This window comes from Neofelis nebulosa, chromosome 10 (assembly GCF_028018385.1).
Source record: "Neofelis nebulosa isolate mNeoNeb1 chromosome 10, mNeoNeb1.pri, whole genome shotgun sequence".
Lineage (NCBI taxonomy): Eukaryota > Metazoa > Chordata > Mammalia > Carnivora > Felidae > Neofelis > Neofelis nebulosa.
The window spans coordinates 9,916,308-9,928,795 of record NC_080791.1 but is presented as its reverse complement, the minus strand read 5'-3'; the positions used below and the strand labels follow the sequence as shown (position 1 = coordinate 9,928,795).

The following is a 12,488-nucleotide window of genomic DNA, read 5'->3' as shown; positions in this document are numbered from 1 at the left end:
TGCTACAGAGTTTGTGTTAATCCGTGCTTTATGTTGTCAAAGAGGATCTAGTTGCCTAAAATCTGCACAAAGAAGGAAAAAGAAAAGCTTTGGTGAGCAGTACCCTGAAGACTTGGGCAGAGGTTGTGGCGCGGGGGGTGGGCGGGGGTGTGTGTGTGTGTGTGCTTTCATTTATTGTCAGACAAAGGTAAACCCAGCATCATCAGAAGCCTGTCGGGCCCAGATAGGGACACACAACTCATCCCAGCCCTCGGATCCCCCTACATAGTCCATTTTGTCCCCTACCAAAGCTTGCATCCAGGTGTTTATTCTAATTTTGCATTTGTTCTGAAGATGGACACTTAAATATCAAAAGAGCACATGAACAATATCCCAGAACAATCAGCAGCTCTGTCTGGTCTCTGTAGAAGCCCAAGACCCTGACCCTAAACATTAGGTTCAAGGGCTAACGGTATTATATTACAAGCTGGTTGAAGAATAGTTGATTTCTATGCCACAAGTACTTCTTCAATAAAATGCTGGAAATTACCCACTGATTGCTTCCTGAGCTTGAATTAAATCTTCGTTATTTTCTCTGGGTCGATTTGTGGCAATAAATGAAGTCCTTTATAAAGACAGTACTAAGGCAATAATCTATCAGCTGCTGACAAACTGTAGGAAGTGCCATATCAGCAGGCAGTAGGGGAAGGAATCGAGTGTCTATGTGAACTAAACACTAGTTCTGGAATTTGATATGTGTTTTATCGTATTAATGAAGGTGCCTGGGACAGGACCTGCCACGCAACTGATGCTTGCCTAACAGTCATTATTATTTTCATCGTTATCACCATCTAATTAATCCTCACAAAAACACTGAAGGGTCAGTATCCTCTCCATTCTAGGGATCAAGTTCAGAGAAGTGATGGAACATCCCCAAGGCCCCAGCCAGGACACAGCAGATCTGGTACTGAAACGCCTAACTGTGGTCCAAGCATTGACCAAGGGCATTGTGCTACCCCACTCACTTGGTATAATAGGGGTGGCCACACTTTCTGCCTAATGTGGGCCAGACCCTTGCCCAAGGTCTGCTCCTGCTGCACAGCCCAAGCACCGTGGGAGGCAAAGGGTACCTCTGTAGTAAACCACTCTGCTCTGGAGCAAAGGAGTTAGGACCAAAAAAGGCATTAAGGGTAACAGTTGGGATCTGACCCTGGCTTAGGTATAAAACACCTAGGGGTGCCTCGGTGGCTCAGTTGGTTAAGCATCTGACTCGGTTTCAGCTCAGGTCACCATCTCGCGGTTTCATGAGTTTGAACCCCATGTGGGGCTCTGCGCTGACAGTGCAGAGCCTCCTTGGGATTCTCTCTCTCCTTCTCTCTGCCCCTTCCCTACTCATGCTGTCTCTGTCTTCCTCAAAATAAATAAATAAATAAATAAATAAATAAATAAATAAATAAATAAAACTTAAAAAAAAAAACCCATATATGTGTATATACATGTGTGTATACATATATATATATATATACACATATATAAAATAATAAAATTCCTAACCAGTCTCCCTGTATCTACTATCATCCTCAACCCACCCTCCACACATTCCTGCTTCAGATCCTTCACTGGCCTCTCCTGTCAAGATAAAATCCAACCATCTTGGCTGCATTTAGTCATGTGCTGGCCGCTGCCTCTTCTCCGCTTACTCACTACCCTCCCGTTTGCCTGCTGCGTTTCGGTTGGTCCAAACCATGTGCAGTGCCCCAAACGCACCACACTTTCCAGCCACTCTCCCTCCCTGAGCCTGCAGTCTCCTCTTAAGGCTGAGCCCAAGCATCACCTTTTCCAAGAAGCCTTCCCTGACCCTCCCACAGCCCAGCTCTGATCTCCCCGAGGACGTCCAGTGTCACACACGGTGCTGAGATCATAAGCCCAAACTGAGCCCACACTTTTGTGGTTGTCAGGGGGGGGGGGTGGTTCCTGAAAGAGGAAATGAGGCAAAGGGAACAGTGAGCTCAAAGGAGCTCGGGTCTGAAGTATGCTCTATGCAGGGGGTCACAACAACTCAGAAGTACTGGACTTTAGGGTAGCAGGTGCACAACAAATATTTGTTTGAGTCAGTGAATCACTTGTCACATTTCATCAGGCCAAGACTTAAAATGATTGCAAAAGCTAATAATGCAGGGGCAGACAAGAACAAATGGTTTATGTTAGACCAAGATCATTTCTACTTGAGTAACCACAGCCTTCTTTTGGCTACTGAATAGAAGTTGTGTCTGATGCAAAACTGATGAGAGGTTCTAACAGTACTTTTCATGCACATTAATCTCACCTCTGGTTTCCAACAAGAGGATTCTACAGCATAAATGATAATAATAGTCACCACTGTTCTGATCACCTACTCTGTGTCAAGGGTTATGCTAGATCACTCATTCATTCATTCATTCATTCATTCATTTTTAAGTAAACTCTGTGCCCAATATGGGACTCAAACCCATGACCCAAGATCAAGAGTCACATGCTCCACCAACTGGGCCGGCCAGGTGCCCCTCTGCTAGGTCCTTTAAACACATTTTCCCTAATGCTAATCTGCCAGGAAGATTTTACTGTATCTATTTTGCTAATTGGAAACTAAGAATCAAAATAGGTAAACTCATTTGTTCCAGGTCACCAGACAGTAAAGCATGAATATGAAACTCTAATTCCCAAGCCAATGCTCTTTCCACTCAACCACACTATCATCTAAATAAATGCATCCCTGAAGTTTCAGTGAACCTTTCTCAAACTCTCAGAATGGAAGTCCCCTTAGTCTACACCACTTTCTCCCCCACATCCAATGTTTGGGTCTCTTGTGTAATAATCTACACTAAGTAGCTATCTACTATTCCAAGGGTGGCTCCCAGGCCAGCAGCATCAGCATTACCTGGGAGCCTGGCAGAAATGCAGACTCTCAGACTCCACCCCACCCCTACTCAATCAGAACCCACACTTTAAACAGATCTCCCAGTGATTCATATGCACATTAAAGTTTGAGAAGCACTGATCCAGCCTACTGTTCCCACCCCTTGCTGTGCTTCAAGATCACAAAGAAAGCTTTTAAAAAAACAAAGACATGTAGACATTACCCCCATCAAATTCTCTCCATAGGGTAGAACTCAGAAAGCTTTATTTTCCCAAGTTCCCCCATATGATTCTTGTAGAGCTAACCTGAGTTTTCTCCTAGCTAAACATTACAATTCCCTTAACCAAGGGGTTCTGTAAATGCTGATTACCCATCAGAGTCACTGGAGAAGCTTTTTAAAAATACTAATATCTGCCCAGCAATTGTCCTACTAGGTATTTACCCAAAGGATACAAAAATACTGATTCAAAGGAGCACATGCACCCCGATGTATACAGCACCATTATCTACAATAGCCAAATTATGGAAAGAGCCCAAATGCCCACTGATAGATGAATGGATGAAGAAGATGTGGTATATAAGGGGTGCCCGGGTGGCTCAGTCAGTTGAGCATCTGACTTCGGCTCAGGTCATGATCTTGACATCTGTGAGTTCAAGCCCGCATCGGGCTCTGTGCTGACAGCTCAGAGCCTAGAGCCTGCTTTGGATTCTGTCTCCCTCTCCCTCTGCACCTCCCCTGCTCGCACTCTGTCTCTGTCTCTGTCTCTCTCTCTCTCTCTCAAAAATAAAATAGGCATTAAAAAAATTTTTTTAAAAAAGATGTGGTGGGGCGCCTGGGTGGCGCAGTCGGTTAAGCGTCCGACTTCAGCCAGGTCACGATCTCGCGGTCCGTGAGTTCGAGCCCCGCGTCAGGCTCTGGGCTGATGGCTCGGAGCCTGGAGCCTGTTTCCGATTCTGTGTCTCCCTCTCTCTCTGCCCCTCCCCCGTTCATGCTCTGTCTCTCTCTGTCCCAAAAATAAATAAAAAACGTTGAAAAAAAAAATTTAAAAAAAGATGTGGTATACATATACAATGGAATATTATGTGGCCATCAAAAAGAATGAAATCTTGCCATTTGCTATGACGTGGATGGACCTAGAGTGTATTAGGCTAAGCAAAATAAGTCAGATAAAAACAAATATCATATGATTTCACCTATATGTGGAATTTAAGAAACAAAACAGATGAACATGGCTGTGGGGAAGACAGGGAAGCAAACCATAAGAGGCTCTTTTATTTTTTAATTTGAGAGGTGGGGGGGAGTGCACACGAGCAGGAAAGAAGGGCAAAGGGTGAGAGAGAATCTTAAGCAGGCTCCACACTCAGCACAGAGCCCTACTCAGGGCTCAATCCCACAACCCTGGATCATGACCTAAGTCAAAATTAAGAGTCAGACGCTCAGCTGACTGAGCTACTCAGGCACCCTGAGACTCTTAAATATAGAGAACAAACTGAGGGTTGCTGGAGGGGAGATGGGCAGAGGATGGGCTGGGTGGCTGATGGGTATTAAAGAGGGCACCTGTGTTGAGCCCTGAGTGTTATATACAAATGATGAATCACTAAATTCTACTCCTGAAATCAACATTACACTATATCTTAACTAATTAGAATTTAAATAAAAACTTAGAAAAAATACTAATGTCAGGGGCCCACTAGAGAATAGTTAGAATTTCTGAGGGTGGGGCCCAGTTATACCAATATTCCTCAAATTCTTCTATGCACATCCAGAGTTGCAAGCCAAGCTCACATTCGTTACCCAAAATGGTTTCAAGTATTACTGATCTTCTGTCTAAATCTATCTGAAACTGAGACATCTAGAACCTAACACAATACTCCGAGTTTAAAGGAGACATGAAGATTCCTCATTCAAGATATTTTTCTTTTCTTTCCTTCTTCGTTCTTCTCTTTCCTTTCTTCCTTGGCCACCAGAACACATTATTGACCTACACTAGGGGGTTATTCAAAACCCCTATTATTTTTTATTTCATTAGCTGTTCAGTTTGAAATAATTTCAGACTTACATAAAAGTGGCAAAATTGGTACAAAGCTCCCCTATACCCATTTACCTAACTGCTTCCCCAAATGTTCACTTCGTCCATAACAGCAACAGAACAGGACATTAACACTGACACAGTACTATTACATAATCTCCAGACCTTATTCAGATTTCCCCAATTGACCTACTGTCCTTCTTTGGTCCAAGATCTCACACTACATTTAGTTGTCCTGTCCCTTTGGTCTCTTTCAATCTGGCTAAGTCTTTTTCTGTCTTTCATGATCTTGACAATTTTGAAGAATACTTCCCAGTTATTTTGCACACTGTCCCTCAATTTGGGTTTGTCTAAAATTTCTTAGTGATCTAATTCAGGTTATGGGTTTGGAACATACAATACCCTTCTCTGTGCATCATATCAAAAGACACATGATGCTGATACATCGCATTACTGTTGAAATTAATTGTGATTACACAGTTAAGGTAGGTGTCTGCCAAGTTTCTCTACTGTAAAGTCGCCATTTTTCCCTTGTAATTGATAAGTATTTTGTGGGAAGATTTGAGACCATGAAAATATCCTTTTCCCTATCATCGCTTTACTTAACATCCATTTTTCCTTTCTTAAAAATCATTGAGTATTCTTTTCCTGATTGATTACTATGACATCTCCCAAATGATGATTTTCTAATTCCATCATTCCTTCTACGCTTACTAGTTGGAATTCCTAATATGAGGAAAAGCTATTTCTTTTCCCTCATTTACTTATTTATATCAGTATGGGATCATGGGTATTTATTTCACTTTCGTTATATTAATCCATTACTATCATTATTTACTTGTGCTGCTCAAATTGGGACAAATGTTGGCTCTTGTATCCTTTTCATATGCTCCAGTCACTTTTTTAAAAATTGTGGTAAAAAAATAGATCACAAAAAATTTGTCATCCTAGTATTTTTAAGTGTACAGCTCAGTAGTGTTAAGTATATTCACACTGTTGTGCAATGAATCTACAGATATCTTCATATTGCAAAATGAAACCCTACGCTCATTAAACAATAAATCCCATTTCCCTTCCTCCCAGTGCCTGGCAACCACTGTTCTACTTTCTGTTTCTATAAATTTGACTATTTTAGAGAACTCAGACAAATGGAATCATACAGTACTTGTCTTTTTGTGATTGGCTTATTTCACTCAGTGTAATGTCCCCAAGGTTCATACATGTTGTCCCTTGTGTCAGATTTTCCTTCTTTTTTAAGGGTGAATAATATTCAATTGTATGTTTATACCACATTTTGCCTATTCATTCATCTGTTGATGGACATGTGGGTTGCTTCTACCTCTTGGCTATTGTGAATAATGCTGCTATGAAAATGAGTGTGCAAATACCTCTTCAAGATCCCACTTCTTTTGGATATAGACCCAGAAGTAGGACTGCTGGTTCATATGGCCTGATCATGTTCTTTGAACATTTCCTTACTTCCTGGTGTCATGAGATATTCCACACTCCTCGTCTTAGGCTTTCTCTGCCCAGCTCTGGAATCAGTTATTTCTCAAAAGAACTCTAGTTCTTTGGTTTTTAGAAACAAAAATTTGGGCATGAGTTGTACTCATTGTTACTGGGGTTACATTCTTGACCCTCTCAGTAGTAGAGTAGAAAATGCATGTATGTAGGGGCGCCTGGGTGGCTCAGTCGAGCGTCTGACTTCAGCTCAGGTCATGATCTCACCACTTGTGGGTTCAAGCCCTGTGTCGGGCTCTGTGCTGACAGCTCAGAGCCTGGAGCCTGCTTCAGATTCTGTGTCCCGCTCTCTCTCTCTGCCCCTCCCTCGCTCATGCTCTGTCTCTCTCTGTCTCAAGAACAAATAAAACATTTAAAAAAAAACAAAGAAAATGCATGTATGTATACACACATATGCACATACACCTTGAGAGACAGACATACGATGAATTACAGCATAAATTACACTGATCCCTCCTCCAACCAAGCCCACAGAGTTCACTTCTTCCTGTCCCTTTTCTTTATTATAACTCCTTTCTCCCAGTGAGAAACCAAAACTCTCACTCTCCACCATATATTTACTAATATTTGCTTGATCCTAGAAACACATAAGTTAGTGTCAGACTTGCTAACTCATACCTTGTGAAAAATTAATTTACCAACCATAATATAATATTTGTGCATAGTTCTTTTCGAGTTTAGAGTCAAAATGCTGATGCAAAGTGACTTAGGTTAGTTCTTTTCTTCTCCAGTCCCTTCAGTGTGGTTATGTTATTCATTTGTAATACAGTGGGGTTCGTTTTGTACTATCAGTAGTCCATTTTGGGTTCTCTCCACATTTTGGATGATTAGGTGCATGGATGATTGCATGATTAGCATGATCCTAAAAGTCAGAGCTGTACAAAAACATCTAGTCAGGAAAGTGTCACTGCTACGTCATTCTTTCTACTGCATTCCCTTCTCTCAGTTCTTTCCATCTATTCCCATCCACCTCATAGTAACCAACCACATGAGTTCTAGTTTATCCAGAAAAAGGACACGTGTATACTTGCTTATTTCCCTTTCTTATGTGAAAACTAGCACAGTACTGATATTCTTTTTGTACTTGGACTTTGCACTTCACTTCACTTAACATAGTCTGGAAATCACTCTACACTGGTTCAGAGACTTTCTTTATTCATGTGTACAGCGACCATAGCACTCCATTATGTGGACATACCATAATTTATACAACCATTCTCCTGTGTATGGGCACTTAGGTTTTTCCCAATGTTTTGCAATTACCAACAATGCTGCAATGAGTGAACATCGTATAGGCCTGGGTATTTTCACGTGGATGCAGGTCTGCCTTCAGGGTAGATTCCAAGATGTGGGATTGCTGGACCAAGAGGCACGCAGGTATGTAATTTTATCAGATATTGCCAAATTCCCTGCCAAAAGGATCGCATCTCTTTGCATTCCCATGAGGAATGCACGAGCGCACGACTTTCCCACAGCCTTGCCTACAGAATATGTTGTCATACTTTTAATTCTTGCCAATGTGATAAGTGAGAAATTGTACCTCAGTGTTTTTTCATTTCATTCATTATGAGTTTGAATTTTTTGTAGGTTTAATAATCCATTTTATATATCTTACCTTTTATAACTTTTTTCATATTTAAATGATTGGTCTGTTCATGTCTTTTTCTCGTTTTTCTATCAAAGTTTCTGGTCCTTTGTCCTGCCATTTTTAAGAACTCTTTGTATCTTGGGAATGTTACCCTTTTGCCTCTGACATATGTTGCAGAGACTTCTCAGCTTTTCAGTTGTCTTTTGACTTGACTCAGGTTGTCTTTTTGGCCATGAAAGAGTTATTTTTATATAATCAAGTTTGTTGATCATTTACTGTATTGCTTCTGAACTCTGAGTGATGGTTAGAAAGGCTTTCCCTTCACTGAGGTGAAAGAAGACTCCACCTCTGTTTTTTTCTAGTTCTTGTCTGGTTTTATTTTTTACATTCAGATCCCTAATCCATTTGGAGTCTATTCTTATACATGATGTGAGAAATAAATCCAATTTATCCTTTACAAAAAGCACCATTTATTAAAAAGTCCCTCTTTACCCCAATGGTCTGAGATGCTACCTTTATCATATACCGAATTTCCAGAAGTCCTTGGGTCTGTTTATGGACTTTGCATCTTACATAACTCGTATATTTGTTGATTCATGCATGTTTTAAGTATAGAGGCTTTACAGTACCTTTTAATGCTCAGTAAAGCTAGTCCCCCCACCCCCTGAAAATTTCCGTTTTTTAGTATTTTCTTGAATATTCTTGCATATTTATTTCTCCATATGAATTTTGTTATCTTTACCTAACTTCCTAAAAAAGTCTGTTGGAATTTTTATTGGCAGTATATTACATTTATAAATTAATTTAGGAAGACCTGTCATATTTAGAATGTTAAATCATAGTCCTCAAGAATGGTGATGTTGTTCCTTTGGTTCAAATGTGTCTTCCAGTAGCACTGAAAAAATTTTTTATTGTTTATTTATTCTTGGAGAGAGAGAGAGAGACAGAGCGCAAGCAGGAGGGAGACACAGAATCCAGAGCAGGCTCCAGGCTCTGAGCTGTCAGCACAGAGCCCGATGTGGGGCTGGAACCCACGAACCATGAGATCATGACCTGAGCCAACGCCGGACACTTAACTGACTAAGCCACCCAGGTGCCTCTTCCAGGAGTGTTTTAAAGTTTTCCTTCTCCTACAGGTTTTACACAGTTCTTATTAGGTTCATTTCTACCTATTTCTACCTTTCTATCAGGTTCTTAGTCTTCCTTGTTGCAATTGCAAATGAGCTTTCCTGTATCATTATGGTCTCTAATTGGCTACTTTTTGGGTAAATAAAACTATTGATTTCAGTATGTTAATTTTATATACTGTTACCTTATCGCTTATTATTTGAGATTTATCACTAATTCTCTCAAATATTTCCAGGATTATCATATCTGCAAAAAGAAATAGTTTTATTTCATTAGTAAGCCTTGTGCCTCTAAACCAACTTCTCTAGCCTAGTTGCGCCAGTGAATACCTTTGATACGAAGTGGAATGTGGGACGCCTGGGTGGCTCCGTTGGTTCAGCGGCTGACTTCGGCTCATGATCTCATGGTTATGAGCTCGAGGCCCACACAGAGACTGCTTCAGGTCCTCTGTCCCCCTCTCTCTCAGCCCCTCCCTGCTCGCTCGCTCTCGCTCTCAAAAATAAGTAAACATTAAAAAAAAAAAATGGAATAGAGTGGAGAATGGGTATCCTACCCATGTTTCCAGCCCTAGAAAAAATATTTGCCGTGTTTCCCAATTTAGGAAGATACAGGTTTCAGGACTAAGGTATATGTATTTTATCATGTTAACTCTGTCAATCAAGTCTTATTTTCATGACCATTTTATGAGGAATGGATGTTGAATTTCGATAAAAGTTTTGTCAACCTTCATTGTAATAATCCTATAATTATTTTTCTTGAGATCTATTAATATGGTATATGATACTAACGGATTTCCTAATAAAGAAACTATCTTGCATTCTTGGAATTAAACCCAGGTGATGATAGTGAATTGTATATTTAAAAATTTTTTAATGTTTATTTATTTTTGAGAGAGAGAGAGAGAGCACAAGCAGGTGAGGGGCAGAGAGAGAAGGAGACACAGAATCTGAAGCAGGCTCCAGGCTCTAACCTGTCAGCATAGAGCCCAACCGGGGGGCTCGAACCCATGAACCGTGAGATCGTGACCTGAGCTGAAGTTGGGTGCTTAACCGACTGAGGCACCCAGGTGCCCCTTGAATTATATTTTTAATGTGGTATTGGATTTTATTTAACAGTGTTATGTTAGTACAATAGCTATATCAATATCGATATAGATAGATATAGAATATGATATACAGAGCATTGGGACTATCTGATGATACGTGGCAGTTTGGTAGAATTCCTCTATGAAATAACCTGGAGCTGGTAATTTTTTTGAGGAACAGTTCCTTAATAAGACTCTCTATTTCTTCCATAGAAATTAGTCTGTCTCTTTCAATTTGGGTCATCAGCATTTCCCTAGGAAATTATCCATTTCATCAAAGTTTTAAAATGTTTTTTACACAGACTTGCAAAGACTCTTGCGATTTTTGTTTCAATGGTTACTTCTCCCTTGTCATTTCTTACTTTGTATACTTGTGCTGTCTCCCCTTTTCTTCTTCATTGTGTTAACTAGCAGTTTGTCTAGTTTGGTGATTTTTTCAAGAAGTCTTAAAAATAAAATGGTTTCAAGAATTGTTGCTATTAAGTTCCTCTAAAACCATGATACCTAGAACCAAACACAATGCTCTGGGTGTAAAACCAGACACTCAGCTTCCTCATTCTGTCCTCACATTCTATCCTCCTCCTCCTCCTTCATCTCTCCTCTTCCTCTTCCTCCTCCTCTTTTCTTTTTTTGTTACCACCTCACATTGTTGACTCATACAGTACTGCCAACCAAAACCCCTACGTAATTTTTAACACATTCTACTGTTAAACCAATCTCTTCCATCTTTGTTCTTGTAAAATTGGTCTTCTTGATCCATATTTACCTATAGTAAATTTCACTCGTGAAATTCCATCTCACAAGATCCTTCTAGATGGTATCATTTCAAGCATTCATTCATTCATTCAAATCAACCAACATTGCTAGGAATTGTGGCAAGCCCAGCTTACAGGCTATGATACAAGTAATTACAGTGGCGATGGAGAAATACTAACAAATGCTATCTGTGCACAGAAGGAGCAACAGGATGGAAGGATGTGGGGATGAGGGTAGGGTCTAGAGGAAAGGAGACATTTGTGTGGTTCCCTAAGGATGTTTGCCAGTTACAGAAGGGGAGAGGGGCATCCTACAGAGGGGTGGTTAAAAAAAAAAAAAAAAGCACAGTGAAGGCATATGGTGTCCTGGAGGAATAGCCAGTTAACAAATTAGCGTGTGGGCAGAGCCATCAGAGGCAGGCAACGATGATGGAGAAACAGGTCAGCACAAGACCTATCTGTGCTCAGACTTTCAGCTCAAAGACCTTCAACAGGAACGTGTGGAGTTTTGAAACCGGAGACTGAAACAGTGAGACCTGCAACTTAGAAAGGTCTACTCTGGACACAGAGGAGAACATGGGGTAGAATAAGAAGCACCCAGATTTGGAGAAACCAGTGAGAAGACCAGGCAATAATTCAAGTGAGAGAAGATGAGAGCCTGAACTGAAGCAGTATAATTAGAAAAGGACAAATTCCAGAAACAAGTCAGGTGACTGACAGGACAAAAGCAGCAACAAAAAGAGAAGGTCCAAAAAGTCATACCTGAGGGATGGGGATGCTTTAACTGAGACGGAAAATATTTGAAGAGCAAATAGTTCAGTTTTGACAACAGTCTGAGCTATTTGAAGCATTAGAGCAACGATGTTCCACAGCAAGTTGGCAAAACACAGGTACTAGAGCACAAGAGATGGGGGAGGGGTGGGAGATGCATGTTTGAGGGTATCTGTGTGTGACAGGTATAGACTAGGTGCAAGGAAGACCGTAACTATGACCTATTGAGTGCTTGCTACCTACCAGGACTGTGCTAAGCACTTTACCACTTTATTTACTTACAAAAATAAATACATAAAAATATTTTAATTTATATATACATAAACAATATACATATTTAATATTGATTTATTAACCATCCCCCCCCCCCCATGCATACACACACAATCATCCTCATTTTACAGATGTGGAAACCAAAGTTTAGAGCAACAACATGCCCAGGGTCAAAGGGCTGCTAAGTGGAAGAAAAGGGATTTGAATTCAATGCTGACTCCAAATCCTGGGATCTTACAACACCCCCAAAATTAAAGTGAACTATACAAAGTTTTTTGGCAAGAAAGGGAGTGGAAGGAGCACCAAAGGGAAAGAAGAAAATGAAAGTGTACTGACTGCCAATTCTTGTCAGTCATTGAATGAGGCACTTTTTATGTACTATCTCCTTTAATCCCCATACCCGATCGCTAAAGCCTATGTTATTAGCCCCGTTTCTTATATAGGAGACTTTGCTCAAGGCCAT

At 40.6% G+C, this 12,488-nt stretch overlaps 1 protein-coding gene across 13 annotated transcripts in view; it reads right to left on the bottom strand.

The window, feature by feature from the left end:
- Positions 1 to 12,488, bottom strand: part of DIXDC1 (DIX domain containing 1) — a 71,056-nt gene that overhangs the window by 39,304 nt on the left and 19,264 nt on the right. The window lies entirely within an intron of this gene.